Here is a 19,563-nt window from a genome sequence, read left to right as displayed (position 1 = left end):
TGCCAGAGTGAATAAATGCATTAGAAAGTAGTAATAAAACTAGTAATCTGACATTTCAAAATCAGAAACTATTGTCCCTGTCTTGATGGATAAAATTAGTTTGAACAGCATTAGAAGAAATACAGATTTAAATCTTCAAATTTAAAACTGAAAAAAGTAAGAGCTTTCTATTTAGCACATGAAAATCCTGTAATTTAGCAACTGACAGATCAAAACCACCAAATATCTGTCCATGCAAAGGATGAGCACTTACTTGGACATTTTGGTTGCAGAATATACAGCTCATATTCGACAGACGGACATGTCGTGTTTGAGCCATGCTTAATTACAGTGCTCTGCCAAGCATTCCTTTCTTACTTGAGCATTCCTTGTTACACACCAGGTTCATGCCTGTGCTTGTGACACATAAGCATGAAGTAACTGCAGGGCTTATGCACAAGGTAAAGGTATGTAACAGACTCATAAGTCACATGTATTCGTGCTGGGATAGCTCAGCACTTTTGCAGAAAACCAGACAGTACCATGGGCAAAGGATAAATGGTGATCCTGACCAAGTGTTTTATCCTTGCCACCTGCTGAAGAGATCCCACAGAGCTATTAAATGCACTGCAAGGCGTTTGATATAATCTACAAGGAATTTGGAAAATTCGTATCTATTTAAAAGTGGATTTGAAAACTGTCACTTATACTCAAGTTGTCATTTTCACTCAAATAAAAATCCACAATGACAGCCATCAAGCATTCCCAAAGGAGAAGAACCTAGAAACATAGAGCATATTCATAACAAGAGGTTAGGTGAAGAAATGAAATCAGTCAAGTCTTTAGTGACAGTTAAAATCAAATGAAAAACCTAAGACACCAACTCCTATTGAGTTTTCCCTTACAATTATTAATTTTTTCAAATACAAATTACAAGTCTTTAGGCAGAAAGCTTAATTGCTTGCTTTGTATCAAGCAAGTTCCAGACAGAAACAGACAGTTTTTCTTCTTTTCCAAAATTACGCTTTGACAGAATTTCTGGGATGATGAAACATGCTTACCAAGGACTGCCAAAAGAGAAATTCCATATAACTTCCTTTTGGCTTCCTCTGCATTACTGCACATGTGAATTAGTTACCTTGAAGAACAGCAAATGATATTAACTACAAGGCATGCTTAAATAGTACAAAAAAGCAAAGTGCCAGTTACCACCTTTTAGCACAATCATACAAAACAAAGAGGTTATCAAAGAGCAGAGAGCACAGCTCTTCCTTCAAGCCAAAGCAGCAAAAGATATTATCAACTTCAATGACAAACTGTTACATTTTAGGTGGTCTAATAATACAAAATGCTCCAAAATACAAAATAAAAAACCCAATTGAATAGTCAATCCTAAAGTAATGAGTGGTAGTTCTGTGCCAAGTACATAAACAGATGCAAACTGAAAGTATACTGAAATAAAACACTAGATTTGAAAACTCACATTTATAAATTGTATCCTGCTGTCCCACATAATGTTCCCTCTTCCCGTTTTAGTTCAGAGACAGCACTCCACATACTATAACAGAGGGGTTAACATGAGTTTATCTCCAGTATACTGACTCTATTAAATCAACAATTAAAAAAAAAAGGAAAAAAGAAAGAAGCAAACCCATATGCAAAGGTCAGATTACCAAACCATTCTCACCTGAGTACAGGGACAGTATCCATAAGGGAAGGTTCCCTTTCTCTTCCTGCTCTATTTCAAAATTACCTTTCTTTGATTACCTTCATAAACTTGTTTTGCTAAATTGGAAATATCTACAAACATTGCTGTGCCCACTGGTGGAAAATGGTAGGCAAAAGGAACTTCTTCGGTCACTCTGAATTTTGAACATAGAAAATAATGCAGAAAAGAGTATCCAGAAGAGCATCCATTTCTATTTCCATAAAATGATGTACAGTATCTGCATTACCACTGAAGTCTAGAATTCAGAACAGCTCATAGAAATAATATGTATTAGGCAGCCACCACTGGCATTGTGCAAGCTTCAGTGTGACATCAATGTTATTCTTTTAAAATTCAAGCAACTAAACAGGACTGATGCCTACTGACTTGTGTATTAAAAGAAACTGCTTGCAATGAAGGATTTGGTTGACTTAAGAGATTGCATTTTTAGAAAACCATTTTCTGGTAGTCTCACTTTGCACACATTAACAGAAGAGCTCAGAAATCATATTCTAAGAGAGGAATTGCCACCTCCACCTTAGAAAGGAAAAAAAAAATAATCCCAACTAACTTTATCAATATAGTTCTAATTCTAGTGTCTGGCAGGAACCATCTGCCTCTTATTGCAGTGTTTCCTCTCATTATACAGTTTAAGAAAAAGAGGTTTGTCTCTATGCTAAATCAGCCCAAATATCCTTCAAAATTATTATGATAATCTAGGCACACAATTATTTTTTCACCACAGTACTACATTCTGTTCAACACCTCTACTTCAACTCCATCAAGCTGTAACTCCTGACCTGTGCTTACTGTTTTGATATAGTTTTGAGGAATGTCTTGAGCAATTCAAATTTGCAAATTTCATACCACAACCTGAATACACAGAAGTGATAATGAACTTAGCTGGTTACAGGAGAGGAAATAATTTTCCATTTTATGGGTCTCCAGTATGTTGTTGGTTTTTTTTTTTGGGGGGGGGGGGGGAAGGAGTGGCCAGTACTATGCAGGTGATACAGAAGAAAAGGAATTAGGAGCAAAGTGTTGGCTCTGAATGCCCTAACTGTGGAATATTACCAGTTCTGATCCACACAATTCTGCTTTTATTAGCTTTTTGAGTGTGTTTCCCAATGAAGACATAAAAAGAAATTACCTACTACCACTTTTTACATAAACTTAGTTTCGGTAAGTGCTTACACTACTTTGTGCCTAATCTGCATCCTCTAGTTCACACACAGTGGTAGACTACATCTTGGAGTATTTCAGTTTTGTTTGAAGAACAATGTTTTGATGAGAGAGGAATCTAGGACAGTTTTACAGCTTTAATAAAATGCCCTCATTGTTATTATTCAACAACACGCTTTCAATGAAAATAGGAATGATGTCATTTTTCTTACCTTTATTTAAGGAGAGGCAGAAACCTACAACACTGCAATCACACATGACAGAAATTGGTGGTACAATCCCAATATAATTTCGAAATGTGAAGAGAGAGGTGTAGGTAAAAGGGAGAACAACATTCCCAACTTGTTTGAAGTTACCCAAGTTTCATGAACAAATGTGATTCTACATATTTCAGGGCTTTTAAATCTACACTGAACAGTCTACTTGAAATTAACATGTTATTCTGGCTATTTCTGCTGTGATTGACAATGAAAGAAGATGAATTTCATCTTCCCTTCAAGCCCATGTAATCTGTCTTAATTTGCAATTTGTCAACATCCTGAAGATATTAACCATAGCCTTCAGGCCTTTTCCCAGGCTATATTATTGCTGGGACAGAAAACGACAGAACATTTTCATACAGTGCTTTCAAACCCAGTCAGTGCGGCCTCTGAAGCTCTCAGAAGAAGGTTAACTCATTCTCTCTTCCCTTGTGCTGCAAAGACGATGCTAACTGCACTTCACACACAGAAAGAACTAGGTCCTTCAAACATCACCAGGTTTTCTCTGCCTTCTGTCAGGAGAACTCACCCTTCCCAGGATCTTATCTCCCAGTAGTCAGGAGGGTAGTACAGCTGTATTCACACTGAAGAGATGTGTTTTCAATGTACCAGCACATTTGGTGACTTTTAAGTTTACTCTATGACCTGTCAGGTTTCCTAAAATAATGTACATATGTTTGCTGAGCATTCAAATGTGCACAGTATTCCTTCTAGCTTTTGCAGATCTATTAACTGCTTCAAGGTATCTGACACCCAGTAAACCCAAGGTGGAAACACCAGAGGAAAGGCATAAAAGGAAACTCAAATCGCTCACCTTATCACCAGAAGTTCCTGCTCTTCTACAATCAAAACAGATAGCCTTGTTAAATAAACTATGTAAATCAGGTTCAAGATCAAATGCAAACGTTTACTGTCTTTTGTCTTTCTTGCTATACAACAGAATGATTTACTGCTCTTTACGATGCCTTTTTACAACTGTAATAAGAATGATTCAGATCTAGTACTTCCTTGTACACAGCTCTGTCTTCACCAGAAACACAATTCCCTCCTCTATTCATTCCTGAAAGGAATCAAAAATGGCTTTACTCAGGGGGTGTAAGCCCTGTTACAATACATGGCTAGAGAAGTGTGAAAATGTACACTGAAGTCAGAAGGAAAATATTTTTAAGCAAATTTGCATCAACTAGGATCTTGTTCTAGAATTTTTAAAATCTTATCCAGATTATTGTTATTAATACACTTCTGTGATCAGTACATTTTACTGAAGTGTGCATGGCATTCAACACCTTGTTAAATATCAAGGTTCTGTACATATTTGCTGGTAGCTTAACACTTTTCTTTGAAATCTTCTCCTTTCAATATTAAGCTTTCACAATAATCATGCTGTAACCCAAGTAGGTAACCTGATGCAACTCCAGTCTTTTTAATCACCCATACCTGTGTGAAATTTGGTGAAGGGATGGAATAGAAGATAAAACAAAGGCAATCCAAGCATGCAACACCAGAACAATGAGAAAGAAACTTAAGAAAGAAGGAAACAAGAAAAGGAAGGGAATCCCCTACTAATTTTTATATGAAGACAAATGTGTAACAGTGACAGGACAGATTTAAGAGAAAGGAGAAATGTCTTCCTCAAAGAGGAAGAAAATCAGTGTCATCCATTCAACAGAGACCCAGAATCCTGTGAGGCACACAAGTATCTTTAAAGTTAATGATGGTCTGTGCTCATTATGTTCAACAACTGGAGAAATCCCTGAGAGAGATCTTCAGGACAGGTAGGTAAAGCCTCACAGATAATTACTTATACTTAAGAGCTCTTTCAGTAGCTTTCCCATTATGCAAGGATTCAGCCATGCATTTCATGATGGATGTTATCACTAATAAAATACACTAAACACAGTATAAACAAAAGACAAAAGCAAAAAAAAAAAAAAACACCCAAATGAACCAAAAATTTCCCATACCCCACAGATATAAGGCAGACCTATTTGATTTTGCACACATTCGCTTTGCATATAACATTTTCATCCTTACCCAGTAAGTATCAGCTATCATGTTACCACCACAACAGTTTCTCAGGGTTGCATATGTAAGTTTCAGTCTTCAAGCAAAACAACCCACCCACTCACAGGTCTGAATCCAAGCCTTGGTAGATATAAGAAATACTGAAATGTTGTTTGGGGTTTTTTAACAGTAAGTTTACATAAAATGCAGATGTACAGTATACATTTCAGGGGTGATGCTGAGTCAATATAAACTAACAGCCTTTATTCAGCCTGACAAGTACAGAGAGGCCACCAATGAAACACAATGTATACAGATAGGCAGGGAAGTTCCAAGAAAAGAGACCCACTAGGCAATATCCTTATTAGGGTCTTAGTGCACCCTAAATGAAAGCTACATGTGCTTTATTCTGGTCATTCATCACTAAAGTAGCTGAACTTAGTATTCCACAACTTCATATGCTTTCAAGAGTCCAACAGAACTAATCACTTTCTAAAAAGTGGGATATTATCAGGATTGCAGTAATTAAAAAAAATTACTATTCCTGTCTACATGTTAGAAAGTTTTCAAAGATGAAAAGTCAACTACGTTCTTAAAGTTAATATCCCAAAATACTTGGGGCAGGGGGAAAAGGAGGGAAAGGGAAGCTTAGGGTTTTGGTTTTTTCTTCAAAAAAGGATTTGCATTACTCCATTTGCTGAAAAAAGAAAGAAGCATTTCATTTGCAAAGTACACGTGTTACAGACTACAAGATCTATTAGTATTTTAGAACCTTCTGTCTCTCCAAGAAAATTTCATACAGAAAGGTTTCAAAGGACAGGCAACTCTGTAAAAACCAACATCAATAATAAAAGAGCCATGAGTGTAGGCACATAGCACATGCTACAAATATTGTTTTTACAACTTCTTAAAAAGCTTTCATCTGGCTTTTACAAGGATACTAATTTCTCAAAAGCTACATCATTATAAGAGCTGCTTCTAAATCCTCATAAGAAAAAGATTCTGAAATTAAGAAAGAGAGTGTTAAGCATTCTGTGCTTTTATCTACTATGCCTACTGATGTTTCAGTCTTTATTCTAAGAGCAATCTTTTGTATGGCCATCTGCACAGCAAGTAAAGAAAGCAAGAGATGTTTTCCCAAATAAAGATATCACAAAACTGTGGGTATAGCCCTAATAGCCAGATGCATACTTGGGATTCTTTGCAACTCATTAGTTTTAGTTTCTTGCTCAGCTTGACAATTCTAGCATCATTTATACTTGAGAGACTATTTTATTACTGTAGGAAAGAACAATTTCATAGGACCCCCAAGAGAACTGAGAGATATCCATCTGGAATCAAGCAAGGATCTACTGCTAATACACTTCCCAATTTTTTTTTTCTCAGAAGTCCATTCAGGCCAAAGACAAAAAAAAAAAAAAAAAAAAAAAAAAAAAAAAAAAAAAAAAAAAACACGAAAATATTGTGGTTATACATAGATGCAAATGCACCTCTTAAAAAACAAAGATTTCACATACACATAAATATGTAATTAATTTACAAATTATGTATACTAAAGATAACCTTTAACCAATAATTTTAAAGAAACACATTAGAAAATTCAAAGTACTACATAGACATTACCCATACTTAAAGTGCTCAGACATTTTAGAACAATGAAAAATGCCAACCAGAAGCAGGCCTTCAGTGTCCTGTACCTTGTAATACAGATAATCCTACACTGAAATCAATTGCTCCATTCAATGAAAGATTAAAAGATAACAGATGCATTTCTTTTGCCTTTGAATGTACATTACTCACATTTTAAGCTTAATTAAATACACAATACTCTGCACATAATAAAGTATATTAGATTTGCCAGCACCATACTGAGGCAAACAACCACCCACAACTTCAAATTTGTCTTTTTCTTTTCAGTGACCCTTTAGCACTGGCAAAGCATTGGCTTCTTTTGTTCCACAACAGAATAAGAGGCAACCATTTAATTAGATATCTAACATAATTCCAGGTCCTTCCTTATTCTATCTACATTTCTTCAGGCTTTTCATTTTAAGATGTTCAGAAACAAGTTATGCAGCTCAGCTAATTTAAAAGCATTTATTCATAACAGCTATTATTTACTCAATGTGTGTGGAATATTTCACATCCTGTCACAGAGTGTAATAACCCATCTGGCAAGACCAGAACATACCACAGTGGCATTCGCAGAACACTTAACTTTCATCCCTTATCATCAATAACTTTGTTGTTTCATTTAAAGCATATAACTCAGAAGAAAAGTTGTGAAAGGGGAGTAGAATTGAAAGAATAGGGAAATGGAAACTACAAATTAAGTCACACAACTGCAGAACTATTTAAAGGCTTGGGTTGAAGGGACCATAAAGAAAATCCAATTCCAGGACACATGGCTGGGTCATGTCCAGCCTCTCAGCCAGCAGCACCTCCCAAGTCCTTCTGGGCAGGGCTGCTCTCCATCTGTTCACCCCCAGCCTGAGCTGATACCAAGGCTTGTCCCAACCAGTTGCAGCACCAGCACTTAGTCTTGTTAAAACTCCTGAGATTCCCATGGGCATAATTCATGAGCTTGTCCAGGTCCCTCTGGATGGCATCCCATCCTTCAGCTATGTCAACCACACCACTCAGCTCGGTGTCATCTGCAAACTTGCTGAGGGTACACTAAATCCCTCTGTCTATGTCAATGATAAAGATACTAAATAACACAGTTTACAGATCCCTAAGGGACACCACTTGTCACTGATGTCCCTTGGGACTCTGAGCTGTTGACTACTACCCTCTGGATGGGACTGTCCAACCAATGTCTCATCTGTTTAACAGTCCACCTAGCAAATCCTTCTCTCTCCAATTTAAAGAGAAGGCTGTTGGGGAGAACCTTGTCGAAGGTCCAGCTAAACGACATCTGTAGCTTCCCTTGTCCACTGATGGAGTCACTCCAACAAAGGCCACTTGATCAGACAGGACCTGACCTGGGTGAAGTCGCGCTGGCTGTCTCAAGTCACCTTCCTGTCCTCAATGTGCCCTAGCATGGCTTCTAGGAGGATCTGTTCCATGACCTTCTCAGGCACAGAGGTGAGGTTGGCAAGTTGGTAGCTTCCAGGATCCTCCTTTCTATCCTTTTTCAAGATGGGCACAATCCTTCTCCTTTTCCAGTCATCTGGGTCACATCTTTCTCTTCCCAAAAGCTACCTAGTTTCCAAGATAAACTAGCAAAGTATAATTATTTAAATGAGGAAATAAGAACATGAAGAAAGGTGAGAAATAGAGGAAATCAATCAATCTCTAGTCAACTTTCTTTGACCAAAGATGCCAAAGTTAATGTTTAAACTGAAGCATGACAGGGAAATACACACCTGTTAAGTCCCTTAAGAAGTCCCTGGGGACTGCTAAATGAGGTTTGAAAGAGAACAGCCTCATGATTAAAATCACATACAAGGGTTTCTACGATAAAAAATAGTGAGAAATGAGGAAGAAACAGACAAAATTATAAAGGCAGAAAATAGAGTGAGATTAGGAGGTCAGACACAGCTGAGACCATGTTACAGAAATAATCCTTGTCCACCGAAGACAGCTGAACCAGTGCTACTGGTTCATTAATCAGATAAATACCTTCCATAGCTCCCACACCTCAGAAGACAACTCATTGCACCTCTCTGTGTTTTCAGTGGTACTGAACTCTCATTTCCTCCCATCTCAGACATGTTTCTAGGGGAATTGCTGCACTTCCTGGGAGTCCTCTAAAATTTCTCTTCTATTTTCAGAAAATTTTATTCAACATAACATACTACAATACATTATATCACAGTCTGGATTCCATTTTTCTGATCCCTACTATCCCCTCCTCAGCATAGCTCACTGAGTGAAATGAAAAGGATTTTCCTCTTACTGCAAGCTAAAATACGTACGTATTTACCCCTCTATCAGAAAAGCAAGACTCCCTTTTAGTCATAACAGACAACCTCACCTCATGCCACCCTTTTGAAAAGGGAGGGAGGAGAAATGTTTAAATGAGAAGGCAAAAATAAGTATGAGCACTTATGTCAAAGCTGGAAACCTCCTGAAGTTCAGATAAGCCTGTGCTGTAAGAACATGAAATAAATCCACATAGTGGGGGGAACACAGAGAAAAACAATCAGGGATTTACTGCTTTGTCAGCAGCAGGAAGTGAGAAAATGCTCATAGCCACCAAACCAGCTCCCTATGAAACACCCAGACACTACACCTTCACAAGGGTGGCTTTCATTGCTCCACCTGTGAAAATTCATTTCCCTCTGTGCAGAGACATGCACAGACTTTGTGTGATGTACATGCACAAACTATGTCAGACACAGAGGAAGACACAACAGATGCACCATGAAAGAGACAGAAAAACAGTCCATATACATCACTGCCTGTTTTACTCTATAAACCTAAGTTACAGGTTTGTTAAAACTGGAAAGGGAAGATATTTGTGTTATACATTGGGCAAGATTCTCCATAGCATGAATTCACAAATTTTTAAGAGGCCTTCAAATGCACACTGAGTTGATTACAAGTTTCTTATTGAACTGCTTAAAAGATAAACTCTGATATGCAGATAATCTATAAAAACAGAACTAGAAAGATGTATTATATTATTATCACAGTTTTACCACAGATATCACCTTGAACAACTCATTTAAGACCATTTCCTTCTGCAAAAAATGAGGGGTCACCACACCCAGCCCATGAATGTATGCTCTGTTGGCATCTGCTAAGCACTTATGGGACCACCAGGTCAGTGTTACAGAGCTGCACAAATGCATTCTTCAGCTTAATCACTGCTCAGAGAGAGCTGTAAGGAAGCCTCACTTAGTACCCAAAGTGGTACCTGGGTTACTGTCAAAGACAATCCATTCTTGCACTTTCCACTGTAACCAAACGGAATAGAAGAAACAAAAAACAAAACTGCAAATTTAGCTTCTGAATGAATAACGAGCCTACTTTCACACACAAAACCAGTCAGTATTCTCAAGTTAAGATTTGAAGACATCAGCTATTACTGTTTGAAACAAGCAACTAATCACAAGCTATGTCAGCATCTTGACTATATCCTGCTTCACAAGTTTCCATAGGGGACAAACATGAAATAAACAAGTGTCTGATACTACTGAAGAATTCCCAGTTTTCTTTACCCAAACATCCAGAAAACCAAATCAGCTCCCTAATAAACTAGTGAAGAGGAACAGAACGCAGAGCTGCAAACACGGTCTTATCACCCCCTTAAGAGGAATGCAGAAGCACTGTTATTGCACTCCAAGGACAACAGGATCAAGCCTTGCCTCAGCCCAGACCTGCCCACTTCCACAAATAAGCAGTCATTTCTAGAAGAATAAATGAGAAGATTTATACAGAAGTAACTAGGAGTAGAATTGGGCCCACAGGCATCTGGAACCATCATAAGCCCTTATACTCCCACTCCAAAACACTGCTTATTTTTCACAATAACTACCACCAAAAGAAGGGCAGTTTAATGCAGTGTTGTTTTACATTACATGACTAAATCCAGTATATTTCTTAGTTTACAGAGCTTATATTTTAAGTTTTCTTTTTAGGAGGATAAATGCATAATGTTTACCCAAAAAAAATTAAAAGCTAATGAAGTCTAATATTTTTTAATTGCATACTTCTTGTCCTCTAAAATGAAACCTCATCTAGCAACCAAGCAGAACCTGAAACTAGTCTTTTATGTAATTTTTTCAAGGATCTGAAGATGCCCTATACACAGCTCCTATCTACTAAATTCCTTAATTGAGGTATAGGCACACTGGTTTCTTAATCCTTTAAAGGCTGTCACATTAGCCTTTGGTCAGATAAGGGATCTGAGTTAAAATATCATATTGGACACAAAGAATTTATTTTTAAGACACTAAATGTCATATTTCAGATCCCATAAAATCATTAAAGTAAGTTAGAGGTCCTAAGTCCTAGCTTCCTCCAGAAAAAAATCACAGATAATCAATTAGCTTACCTTCCCAAAGTTTTCTCAAGAGACACCCCCATGCAACTGATTTCCTAGGCTGGGGACATGAACTGCCCACAATTCAATCTGACCTTGGCAAACTGGGGCAAGCAGGGACAGTGGTGTGTCAAGATATGTAAATGAGGTGTAACCCAACAGACACAGCTACCTTCAGCTAACACAGCAGTCACAAAATTGTATTGTCTTACTCCCAGCGCACATAAAAGCTATTCTTGTTCATGCTTTTTAATACTTCTTACTGAAGTAATGTCATTACTATTTCGTGAAACACTACAACGCTGTGATTCATGCCCCCAAGGCTTTCAACTCCTTCCACTGACTTGACAGGAAATGTGGACACCTCAGGTCAGAAGACAATCAGGTGCCTAAGTAGACAGCATTAACTCACAAGTCAATGCAGAACTGACATAAAGACTCTAGTTTTAAGCCTAGACTCAATCACAAGTGCAATCTGTGTCTAAGTGCAGGTTAACTAACAATTCTGCAAGGTACAACTGATCACCTATGGCAAATCCTTAATACTGTATTTGGATATTTAAACAATAGATTATGTACTGTATCTGTGTCTCAGCATCTAAGAAACACATTATCTAGTTCTATAGATACATACTAAAGGAACATCTGAAGCCTTACTAGATACTACATAGGAAACAGAAACATTAAAGCAACTCTATGGGACAAAGCTTGCCTACCTGCTCTGCTCAAGTGAAGTCAGCTACAGACTTTAGCTTCCACAGGAGTTAAATCAGAATCTTCAAAACAAACACTTCCATCATGAATTTCTGTATGTATATTTCAGGCCCTGGTAAACTGAAAGTGATCCAAATACCCTAACTTAGAACAAACACAGTCCAATATTATAGTCAAACTAGTCAAATGCCCAAAAGAAATTAAAACATGTAAATATTTAGTCTTGGTTACATTTTTCAAATACAGATCATACATTACCAATGATGTGGGAAGCATCCAGCACCTCATATGCTGTTGAATCATTCTTTGCTTCTTTGACAGTCACTCCTGAACAGCTGCAAATGCACACAGGCTACAGTAAAACCGATGTTTTAACTAAACAATTGACATATTAATTTTCTTAAGTTGTGAGTTTTACTAAAATCAGTTAAGAATAATGCTTTTTCAAAGAACATATTGAAAGTGTGTTTATACTGAAACTGAAATTTTGTACTGATCAAGACAAAAATTAATAGCTTGGGCACAATGTAAGATGATTCTAAAAGGTCCCCATTTAAGGCTCAAAAAAATGTAAGTTAGGAAAATTTCAGTTCCAGTAACCAAGAACTCCATTCCATCTGTGAATGTGCCTCTGACTTCACTCAGCTGTCTGCTCACAAAACAAAGTCTTCTTTGTCTGACATCCCCTCATACTAGTGAACCTCTATATTTACAAGCTGCAACTTCCTTTCTATAACTCCCAAAACAAATCATAGAACATCCTGAGTTGGAATGGACCCTCAAAGATCATGAAGTCAAACTCCTGGCCTTGCACAGACAAGCCCAAGAATCACACCACGGGCCTGAGACCACTGTCCAAAAAAAGCTAAGCTTAACACAGCTCTTGTCCTAAAGAGAATGGTATAATAAAATTGTAAAAAGGAACTTCCAGAGGCCCCATCCCAACTCAGCTCTTCTACAGTTCTGTGATCTTCTGGGGGTTTTTGTACTTTTAAGTCAGACTGCTTCTTTAAGGCAACCTCTTCAGCATAGATCTAGATTTTAAAATGACAAAATTAAGTTGTAAATTTGAGTTTAAACACCCACCTTTAAATCTTTCCTTAAGACACTAATGGAAGCTGAATACAAGTTTTTTTTGTTGGCCCTTTCTTGTGGAAAAATACCAGACACTTCTTTGTCTCCCTGAATCTTGTAACTTTCATGCAATGAAGAACGTGGCAAAGGCCCAGGTGCAAAGCTCACCTGCAGTGGATGCCTACCAGCAAGGAACTGGCACCATTTTCACGTCTACAGCAAGACTAGTACCAAGTTTAAAGGGCATAAAAACCCCAAGTTCAGCTTTCAGTGCTGGACTTTAATCCACAGTTCATAACCGTAAAACCTTCAGTAACTTGTATTCATAGCCACTGGTAAGAATTCTGCACCGCTGAGCAACCTTGAACTCCCACAATGCTCCTGTTTTATTAAGGAAAATGCTACAGAACTCTAAAGACTGGATTTTTTTTTTCCCTTGGGGCTGTTGACAGTAGATTACCACTGTTATCTACATATAAAAGTCTGAAACTGACAACACACACATAGAGAAACTTGGATCTTCCAAGCATCAGAAATCCAATACAATTGCTGTCTTTTAAAGAACACAGCCCATCCTTCCAGGAACATTACAGTCCAAACTGTTCCCAGACCTGCAGCACTTCAGCACAGCAGGAATCCTTCCCCAAAACTATCTGCAAAGAAATATTATGAAAGGGAAGGTAGGAATATGTAATGTATCAAGCTAACTCACAGTCATGCAATCCCATTTACAAAGGAATCTTTTATATTGTGACAAAGAAGGCCCACAGCACTGAGTGTGTCAAAAAAACTCAGGTGAGGAGGATGTCTGCCTAAGCTTAGGATGGAAAAAGGCAGCTTAATGTTCAACTACGAGCTCTAGAGCACCACAATGAACAACACATGCCAGAAGTCAACTGGGCCTCCAACAAATGTATACTGGAAAAAGAAAAATGGACGACTAGGAAAAGATTTTTCAGGATGGAAGAGGATACTGGCAGTTTTAAATGAGTTTGAATACAATGATTTTGTTAAATGGTCTAATATCTTTTTGGCCCTCAGTTACCCAGTGAATACATTTCATGAGTTTATTTCTGCTATAAATAGCTTCAGAAATGCATTTGCTTTTGAAAAATCGTCATTCCTTTCTGTGATAGCAGATTAGGCAGAGTAGGAAAAAAAAAGGTAATGAGACGCAATGTCCTTCCTCCCACTTCCCTAAAACCAGAGATCCTCCTTGCACACCACATCCTAAATGTTCTATAACATCATTTAAGCAGAAAAACCAATAGTCCCTTTTCATGTTAACATAGTTCTTGTTTTGAATTATTATTACTATTTTCCCCTCCTTTTCTCCAAGCTTAAGGAATCTGTTGGGGATAAGATTAAAGATCTGTATAACCAAGGAATGCTACACAACAAGAAACTGTAAACAATCACACAGGTTTTATTACCACTGATAAAATACTAGATACATCCTAGTTTGCATGTCCTGACTGAGAATAACAAGAAATAGGCAAACCAAAAGCCTAAATTTAAACATGCTTCTATACAGTTAAACCAGCACTAACTGCTGCAGTCATATGCAAAAGTGTATTCATGAATTCACTGGCATGTCTGGATACAATATAAATTAATGTCAAGGCTTTTTAGTTCATCCATTTTTCAAATCTCCATCAGTAGATCACCAGCCAGGACTAGGAAAAATAAGCATTCTCTTGAAGGGCTTGATTTTTCTCTGCACACATGTTAGCTTGGTTAAAAACAGAAAACAAGTTTGTCTTACTATCATATTATCCAAACACCTGTGATTAAAACACTTTTGTACAACCTTGGCAATGTCAGCTTACCAGCTGGACACTGGAAATACACATTAAGTTACAAGGAAAGAAGAAAGAAAGAACCAGTGCACTATTACTTAGACAGCATGCTTCTCCCCAAAGGAGACTAACAGCTACTATTTTACAGAGCTGGCATTTAATAAAATTTTATTCATAATAAAACAGAAGACATCTTATCCCATATAATCTTATAAGCTGCATTTTTTAAAAAAGGTATTTTTAAGTTTTCTAAAATGTATGCTTTAATCTAATAACAATACTATGAACACAAGAAGTACCTATTAATGAATTAATCTTAATTAAGAAGTGAACTTCTAGTAAAAGTAGCCTTAAGTAGTACAAAGAAAAAATATTCAGCTAGGTGGAAAAAAAACCCCTTCATACTGAGGACTTTATAAATGGCTTATATTATCTTCACTGTCTAAACATCCCTCATCCACATTGGACCGAGGTGATCTGAACACAAATCTGGAAGAAAAAATAAAACAAAATACTTCTCTTTACCCTTCTATAGCTCATAACACCATGTTATCATCACACTTCCCTGACTTTACATGCTCCTATCCAGACCATGTCTAGGAGACTCTCAGAAACTTGTGAATAAATGAAATAGAGATGAGCAATCAACATGTGCAAGTTAACAGAAATCTCAGTTACCACAGCAAAAATTCTTACTCAAGGGTAAGATACCCCTTTTAGTTTCCATTGTACAATTTTTCACAGCCTTTTTTTTCCACCTGGAAAGTCCTTCACCTGAGGAAGCTATCACAAAATGGTGATTGGGCTAACTTCCAAAACAGTGCTTTCACTCTACACTCAAAATGTTACAGTACTTTTTATTTTCATTGTTTTACCTTAGTGCATTTTTAAAGGTGACATGCAACTTTTAAGGCATAGTCCTAAAGAAAATCAAGAGTAATAGACAGGAAATTAGGGGGCATGACTACAACATAACTGCATTCCCTCAAGCAGAAAGGCCTTAAACATTTCACTGAAAGTGACTTTTTCAAGTATTTACTAAGCAGACTAACATCAGCCCCACAGTGAACAGTCTTCCTAAGGGTAAGAAGTTGTAAATTTCTATTGACAGAGCATGGGGGGAAAAAAATTATGCCCAGCTCTCCATTATGATTACTTGCATTCAAACTACCCCAAGTATTCTTCTGTGTTCATTACGTTCTGAGTTCTTAGGGCCTCATTAAAATAACTTACTAGAATTACAGAAGAAATCAGGGGTGAAGTGTGCTTGGAAACTACAAATGTGAAAAAGAAACCCCTGAGTAGCTAACGCAATGCATCACCAGCAAGATACAACTTCCCTGCCCTCTGCTTACTCCTCCCTTACAAGAGATGACACGTTACAGACCTCCCCTACAGTTAGTCACTGCAGCACTGATTTGATCGCATCATCAAAAGAAAAATCAAGACACCGTATTGTCATCTTCCAGTATTTTAGGCCGGAAAAGGTCCTGTCTGCCTCAGTAACGTTAAGCAGAGTTGCCAGATGATCCCCATATGAGCAACAACTCTTAAGACTCTTAAGAGAGGTGTCATGGGTCTGTGGAGCCCGTTCAAGCAATGAAAAGCAGTAACACTAGCTCTGACTCACAAAAGGAAAACAGCCAAGTTGAAGACATCCTAAAAGACAGCTTTTATTTACAGAAAGATAGAGGGATTTGCAAAGTGATGTAATTCCTTAAACATAAGCTTCTCTGTTTGACAGGGGGCAAAATATGATGAAAAACAAATAACACATTTCTCTAAATAATGGTAAATATTTCCTTGAACTTCAGATTTCATCAGCATCAGCACAAGACAAGTAGATAATGACGACAGCTATTGTAGATTTTACTCTTTCATTAGCAAAGCTGGCTCAAACAGCTTTCAGGGAAGATGGTGGTGGTCGTTTCACTGGACTGTCAAGGTTACTCTTGAAACCTCGTGTTGGAAGGGGACCAGTACATCAGCTTAACGTTCACTGGCCGGTTCTGTGCTGCTCTTCACCACCCGCAGAACCTCCCGAGGACGGTCGACGGGGACCGACCACCGCCGGGGCTGTACTAGCGGCTCCAGACAGCGCAGACTTCGGGGCCGGTGTCAGAGCAAAGCCTCCTGTGCCTGGGGGCGCCTGCAGGGCCGGCCCCCCCAGCTCTCACAGCCTCCGACGGCGAGGGCTGAAGGGCTGCGCCGCCGGACGCACCGCCCGCCGCGCCCCAGCCGCGCCGCAGACGGCGCCCGGCGGAGCTCCGCGGCTCCGGCAGCGCCGTCCCCGCCCGCGGGTATGGCCGCCTCCCCCCGGGGCGCAGACCCGGCAGCCTCGGCCCGGCACCCCCGGCGCGCCCAGGAGGTCCCGGCGCCGTGCCGGGGCGGAGGGCGCCACCGCGGAGTTGATCACTAACTCGCTGCCCCGCTCCCTCCGAGAGCTCCGCCCGCGGGCGCCGCGCAGCCGGCAGCCCCAACGGGGCGAGCGCGGCGCGCCACCGAGGGAACCGATGGGCACATCGCCCCCGCCCGCCCCGCGGCCACCGCGACCCGCAGCGCGGCGTCTACCGCCCCCACACCCACCTTTCCGCAGGCTCGGCTTGACTCCTCTTTCTCCCCTCCCCGCCGCAGCGCCGCGTGCGGTGCGCGGAGACCCGCGCGGAGCGGAGCCCGGTGCGCTCCCCGCCCTGCCCTGCCGTGCCCCGCGGCGGCGGCCGCGCTGCCAGCGCCGAGGCGAGAGGCGGCCCCACGTGCGCCGGCTGCGCCAATCGCGGCCGCCCGCGAGCCGCCCACCGCCCCCGCCGCCACCGTCCCGGGCCGCCCGCGAGCCGGCGGCGCGGCGCGGCGCGGCGGGATGCCGGGGAGAAGCGGTGGCAGCGCGGGCAGGAAGCTGGCTTGGGAGGCAGGAGGAAATCAGCGCGTTGGAGCGGAGTTTGGGATCGCTGAAGGGAGGGATCCTCAAACGCTGCTGCTTGGGGGCTGCGCGCCGCTTCCGCGCTCGCGGGACCGCCGTGGAGCCGGGCTGGCGGCAGCGCCGCTGCGCGAGAGCGCCCCGCGGGAGAGGCGTGCGCCCGCCGTGGCCGGGGAGCCTCCCGCGGGCCGGGTTCCGCCGCGGCCGGAGTCCCGCCGGAGCCTCTCGGGCAGGCGGAGGCGCCCGGCGCCGGGATTGAGAGTTTAGACGGGCAAACCTCCAGAATTAATGTATAAAGCGCCCTTTCAGCTCTCTGACGAGTTTTGCAGCACTGAACGTGCTGGGAACAGAAACACGTTCTCACCTTGTCACAGAAAGCCGGCGGGGCCAGAGTCGGGTTCGGCTCTTCCTAGCGGCCCGCGGGTAACGCCGAGCCAAAGCACGGAGAGCCTGGGATTGGGATCGGTCAGGTGTGTGATGGCTGCTCAGGCCCCCAGCGACGCTCCTGAAAGGCATTGTCTCCTACTAAAGCGTCACACGAATAACAGAGGGTTGTTTCTCCACACTCATAGGATAAGGCTGGGAACAAATCCTGCTATTGTATTTTCTACATTGGGTGTCAGTGACGTGTCCAGATCCTGGGCCACACATTGCTGTATGTCCACTGTAGCAATGCTGGGAATGTAATGCTTGGAAATAAGCTGGTTAGTTAGAAAATAAACATTCACGACATAGCAAAATATTTTTCAACTTTATTTTACAATGTTTAACTCTGAGCTTTGTATGATTGTCAACGTAAATTGTAGTTGGTACAACTTCCATTAGTGAATAGAAATGTAAGTTGACCGTTTCCTCAGGGGGTGTGTATTTTGATCCTGTCATTTAATCTAATGGTTGTTGATGTTGCATAGCGGCAGTTCCTTACAGCTTCAGTTTTTCAGACCATTGCACTCAGTTGTATTGCTGTTCCTTTAGAACTCTCTTAGAAATGCTGTGAAATCCATTCAGTGACTCATATTAATTCAAATAAATTTTCCACAGATATCATAGAAATGGGTCAATCTACTTTTGATGTAGGCAACAACCTCCTACAAATGCTTTCTTATCTTATTATTAAAAGGTTCAACCCCCAGTGGCCTTCAGATGCCCCTCTGTATTAAAACCAATTTTTCAAAAGATAGATCCCTTTTTCTCTGTGAGTATGATTGCCAGTAGAGTTCAGTGTCTCTTCAGGCCAGATGCACAGCCATGAACAGAAAACAGAGAGCACAGGCCACAGTTAGGAAAGGCAAAGTTGGAAACAATGTTATTTTTTTCATTTTTTTCTGATGAGTTTGGGCATTGAGACCTTCAAAGAGTTCAGCATGACCTTTTTTTAGAAAGATAAACTTGGGAACATCCAGATAAGTGATCCATTTTTATCTACTATCTAAATACCGAGTCATTTAAAATGTTATTTTCGAATTTTTCTGCAGCCATACAGACTAGTAATGCTGAAGTTTTGATGGGTATTTAATTGCCTGATTGCAGAAACCAAGAGAAAAGCTAAATATGCCTTCATGAATGCTAATAATGATGCTCTTCAGCCCTTCAACCTTTCACTCTTTTTTCTTCCCTTTTTAGTGTGTTTTGATGAGATTTGGATTTTGGGATTTTTTTTGTTTAGTTGGGTTTTTTGTTTTGTTTTGATTTTGATTTTTTCCTCTTCTTTTGTTTTCTGGGTTTTTTTTCCTCTTGTAGGTTCTTGCAGGCAATGTGTTTTAAGTAAGAGTAGAAATTAATGTCCAGCTTTTATTTTTGCAGCTGCTAAGACTTTTCAAATTTGTCTCATTTTTGCTTCCATTGTCTTTTGTACTGATAATATTTAATTTGTGTTACTGGATTGGTGTTGCTAGAAATGCTAAATTGTATTGATGGTCTTGAGTTTATATTTAAGC

At 40.1% G+C, this 19,563-nt stretch overlaps 1 protein-coding gene across 2 annotated transcripts in view; it reads right to left on the bottom strand.

Annotated features, from left to right (window-relative positions):
* Positions 1-17,468, bottom strand: part of STXBP6 (syntaxin binding protein 6) — a 91,013-nt gene extending 73,545 nt beyond the window's left edge. The window contains exons 1-2 of one of the 2 annotated variants that reach the window (XM_068193013.1): positions 17,299-17,468; positions 12,098-12,174 (exon numbers count right to left, since the gene is read on the bottom strand). The gene's annotated coding sequence lies outside the window, so the exon portion shown is untranslated. The remainder of the gene's footprint in view (positions 1-12,097; positions 12,175-17,298) is intronic. The other variant, XM_068193015.1, reaches the window with a different exon arrangement.
* Between the last annotated feature and the right edge of the window lie 2,095 nt (positions 17,469-19,563).

The sequence above is a fragment of the Anomalospiza imberbis genome, chromosome 6 (genome assembly GCF_031753505.1).
Source record: "Anomalospiza imberbis isolate Cuckoo-Finch-1a 21T00152 chromosome 6, ASM3175350v1, whole genome shotgun sequence".
In the NCBI taxonomy this organism is placed as follows: Eukaryota; Metazoa; Chordata; class Aves; order Passeriformes; family Viduidae; genus Anomalospiza; species Anomalospiza imberbis.
The sequence above is the reverse complement of the archived record's forward strand: the minus strand, read 5'-3'. Positions and strand labels throughout refer to the sequence as shown.